This window comes from Lygodium microphyllum, chromosome 10 (assembly GCF_053477565.2).
Source record: "Lygodium microphyllum isolate KBCC chromosome 10, Lygodium_microphyllum_v1.1.10, whole genome shotgun sequence".
Taxonomy (NCBI): domain Eukaryota; kingdom Viridiplantae; phylum Streptophyta; class Polypodiopsida; order Schizaeales; family Lygodiaceae; genus Lygodium; species Lygodium microphyllum.
Window position 1 is genome coordinate 105,537,177 of NC_141144.1, and position 5,182 is coordinate 105,542,358.

Genomic DNA, 5,182 nt, shown 5'->3' on the forward strand with positions numbered 1-5,182 from the left:
TTCCTTCACAAAAATTAATGTTCATTCAATATATGGTTAGGAACATAAATAAAGAAATTGCAATATGGTAAAGAAATTATAGTGAAAAAGAAATGATATGACAAGTAAAGACTATTAAATTAAAATTGTATAGCTTGAAGTTAGAATAATCTACATAACATCACCTTGAATAAATTATCTTAAGTTCCTTATAAACAAACAAGTGCACCAAGAATAAATTCCTTGGCATTTACAAATTATGTAAATATTTAGGAAAGTGAAAAGTTGCATGAAGATATTTGTTTTAGCATTCAAAAATCATGTAAATATAAGAAAAGGTAGAAGTTGCATTAAGAATAATTCTTTTTGCATTTATAAATTATGTAAATGTTAGGAGGGTGAAAATTGCATTACTATTAATTCTTTTTGTACTTGTAAATTATGTAAATGTTAGAAAAATGAAAGTTGTATTAAGAACAATTACTTTTATATTGATAAATTATGTAAGAGTTAGGATAGTGAAAGTTACATTCAAAATAATTCTTTTTGCATTTATAAATTATTTAAGTGTTAGGATATGTGAAGTTGCATTAAGAATAATTCTTTTTACTTTTACTAATTATGTGAATGTAAGGGAAGGTGAAGTTTTTATCAAAGATAATTCTATTTGAATTTACCAATTTTTTAAACATCAAGAAATATTCCCTTAGTATTTATAAACATAAAAAATATAGCTTTATCTTGGTATTCAAAGTGAGTTAGAATAATTAAGGTAGATTATAAAAAATCATCAATTAGGATACTTCTTAAGGAAGGAAACTCCACTATTAATTCTAAGACCAACAAATTCTCACAATTTAGGTTAAAACTCTAGATCCTTAATGAAGTCAAGCGACCAAGTAGTGTTTCTTTTCCAACATCTTTAGGGTAGGTAGTACAAAGAAAAACATAAATAGATTTGAATTATCATCATTATCGTTCTCCCTAGCAATGAGTATGGTTCACACATTGCATGGGTTGATTTTAGCATTAGTTGACACAAGCTTGGGTTGCCCAATTTGGGTCAAAGCATTGTAGCTACACATTCTTTGATGAGAATGCCAACATGCTTTCTTTATTTGTGATCAATCGAATCCTCAAACAAGCTAAAAATATTATCCATTCATCGATGCGGTCAGATTTATTATATAGACTACTCTTACACAAAGCTTTTGTGTTGTGGTTAGCATTACTAGGGGCATAGGTTTGATCTCACTTTTAGACCTTGAGTTTATGGTAACATGATGGAAAGGGGTCCATGTCATGGACATTTTAGTACTCAACTTAGCATTTACCTACCCAAATTTATGTTCACCTATGAATGGAAGTCCAAGATGGCTAGTGTATGCATCCAATCGTCTTCATCCTATAGGAAAGGATGTACTTTTATATGGGGAATACTATGGGTACCTGGTCTTCATGTCCAAATAGCATCTTTGATATAACATTTAGGTATATAAGAGAGTTTTCCAAGTTTTCATTTCTATGCATATTGGTTCTATCCTCTCACCAAAAACACTAGATTATTACCCCAATCTTACATGTTTTTCATTCCTCATCTAAGGTTCTTCTAGGACAATATCAAAATTGATATTATTTATTACAAGGGTAGTTAAAAAGTGTACTCCTTTGATTTTTACTGGTTAATCCTTAAGAACTCCAATAGGCTTTGATTTTGAAACATCACACATGATTAAGTTGAAGTGTACTAGGGGCATAGTTATGTTAGTGGAAGCTATCTCATCTACCATGCTTATACATACAATAATAAGTGAGAGGCTTTTACCATTAGGGGAGATTTAAGGTCTTAAAAATGCCCTATATGAGATCCTAGAGGGAGAAAATATTTTTAAAAATAAAAAATATCTTGGATCTGTTTAAACTTTTTATATTTTGATAATTAAACATATCTAAAATAGTTAAAATATCATTATCATAATATTCTCATGGCGTGTATCAAAACTAGAAAAGTAGGTCGATGTAAAGATGATGATGACTAATTTACTAAGGATCTTGCCTTGTCTTGATAAAAGTGAAAGCAAATATTCCATGTGAATTTTGTTGACATCTTGTTACCTTCCTCCATCCTCGTTCTCTCTTTTCCTTCTTCTTCTCCTTATTGGTTACATACTCATTCTTTGACTTTTTTGAATTCACACAGTATTGTTATTCAAAGTTGTAAATCACATCTTTAGTTATGGATCAATCATCCAATGATCCTTGTAACATTAGTAAAAGAGCTCTCTATCACCTTCATGTTGAGCCAGAATGTGAGTATAAACCAATTCAAAAAGAACAAAACAAAATATTGTTTCAGAGTCCATGAAACATGTATTTTGATTTGAAGGGAAAAAAATCTTAATCTTTGGTTGGATGGAAGGTTATACCCCAAAAATCCTATAAAAAATATAATAGCTCTTCACTACTAATGCAATTTATTAGTGATGGTTATAATGGATTTTTGGGTTGTACATTTAATCTTATTGCAAAGAAGGATGTTCTTAAATTAGAGAATCACTTGTTAACAAAACATAGAGATGCGTTGTTGCAAAAATTATAAGATTGTCAAAAAAAGAATTATTCATTGAAGAAATGCATTAAAGCATACCAACGAAAACAAATTAGTTTAGGCCTTGAAATCGACAAAGATCTCTCAAGAATATTGAGTATCTCAAATGAGGAGAAGGTGGTTGCAATAAAAGAATCCAAGCAGCAAGGTATATATTTTTACTTAAGAAATATTGAATATAACTTTTCTTCTAATAGTATTTAAGTTATGATGTTGATCTTTTCTAGATCTCTTCTTCCACCAAAGGTAAGCGAGAGAGATGTTTCAAAGGCATCTCGGTTTTATTATCATCTCTTACCCTCAGCAATGCCAAAGGATATTCTTGAGAAGAAGAAGTTCAGAAAAGTAAAGAGATTGAGTATAAGACTTTGGATAGTATTGGTATTAGTCGGGATGCACATAGATTTTTTAGGTAATGTAATCAAATATGAAATAGATTCAAATACAAAATTGTTTACTTCCATGGCTATCTGTGGTGAAGACGATTAGACAAAGAGTCAATGTGGCAAGGTGATGGAATTTTTGGGTGAGCCTTTCCATATCAATGCCAACTTCAAGAGCAAGAAGAAAGAGGTTGTTTATAATGAATTTAACAACATTTTCCTTGATTTTCCTACCTTGCAATGTTTGATGATTAGATTCTATGATTTGTTTTTAAAAGAGGCACAAGGAGTAGCCAATTTTGTGATTACACTTGATGAAAGTGAGATTTGAAAGTGTACAAAAAAAGGTCTCTATTACTTTGATGAATAGAGCACTTTCATAAAGTCATTGCAATGATTCAATGTCATTTAGTGTTTAATTTGAACACAATATCTAGTGGTTAGAAGCTTTTGAAGTAGACATAGAGGATTTTGATATATGAATTGGGTTTTCCATCAAACTTCAAAATTTGATGTGATTAGGAGCCAACAAGCAAGAGAATAGCTATTTGTCACGACAGATTTGGAAACCACAAGGTTGAATGGCACATAGCTAGTGACAAAGACACTCAAATGCATGTACAATGTGTCTAAAGGAGCAAACTATAGATATCCTTGTCTATATTGCATGTCCCTAGCTGCACACCTGAGCTCATGCAATTAGAATAGAGCCCTCTCCAGGCATATCAAAGACCCACAATTCAAGCCAATTTTAAATATTCCTTTGGTTAATGCTCATATATTACACTTTATGCACTCTACATAATAATTAAAAAGCTCATTCATCTTTATATAGGGTTTTCTTGGAAGCTAAAACCCTTCTCAGCTAGACATGACGTCATAACAAAGATCAAGCAAGTTTTATTTGCAATTGATTTGCATGGAGGTAATGTTGTTATTGAGCCAAATCTTCAAAAGTCCAAGGATGGAAATTGTTTCCCCAAAAAGCCATCTATTGGTGAGGTAAAGGCTAGAAAATTCCTAGGCTTTCATGGAAAGCTTGCAAGATTAACTTTAGAAATGGGGATTCAACCATTAAATATAAATCAATGGAAATCCCTACACAATGTAGCTAAGGATCATGCTAATAATGGACAAGCTTAAAATAGAAAATTCAAAGTTTGGAAAACACTAGATAAAATATTATTTTATTGTGATGAAATTGATTGGAAAGATGATGATCTCAAAGACTTCAAAGACCAATTGAATATTTTCAAAAAGGTAATGACAGAAGCTTGTGATAATCAACACTTCACTCACTATATGGTAAGAATTTCTTATGTTTCTATGGTAAGAAGTTGATATATTTCTTCATTGTGTAACTCATATAAGATTTTTTACTAACTCTCTTTGTTTTTTGATTATGCAACATATTCTATACAACCATGCTCCATATTTTATTAAACTGTATGGAAGTCTATCTATTTATCAACCCAAGGCATAGAAAATTCGCATTATCAAGTAATAACAAAATACTTTAGAAACACAAGATATGGAGGAGGAAGAGTCAAATCAAATAGTTTATTAGAGGTCTTTCAATGGTTTTATAGACAAATTTGTCATAAACTCAACCTTAAAAATACAACCACATCATGAAATACATCATATTTGGCAAAAACTGTCATACAAATGGTTACATAGTGTAATGTCCCCATTACTTAGTTTATTTTAATGTGCGTATACATTCCAAAGAAAATTGATTCATGTCGCACATTTATTTAAAAAAAACTAGCTCTAATTATGAAATTGACTCTCATTATGAAGATAATTAATGAGGTATTATATGCCACTTCATGGAAGAAAGACTTGGGAGACCCTCCCAAGACTAGCTTATTAAAACTACGTTTGTAGTATAGAACAATAAAAAAAGAACTAGCCTAGTGGATAGTCACTTGTTGGCAATTAAGTGCACTTGGGTGATGACATTGTCGGGATAGGCGACCTCCCATGAAGATTTTCCTACAAGCTAGTGGGAGCTTCTCACGCGCAACTAATGACGCCAATGAAGCCTTTGTAGCTCGTTTCCAAGTATGCCAAGACCAAGATGCTAAGGTCTATGCCTTGGTTGCCGCCTTAGTCATGAGCCTTGGAGTGATGCACCGTGTGGTGCTCGCCGATAGATTTGTAAAATTTTATCTTCACGCTACAAAAATGGATCTTCCTCTTTGGCATC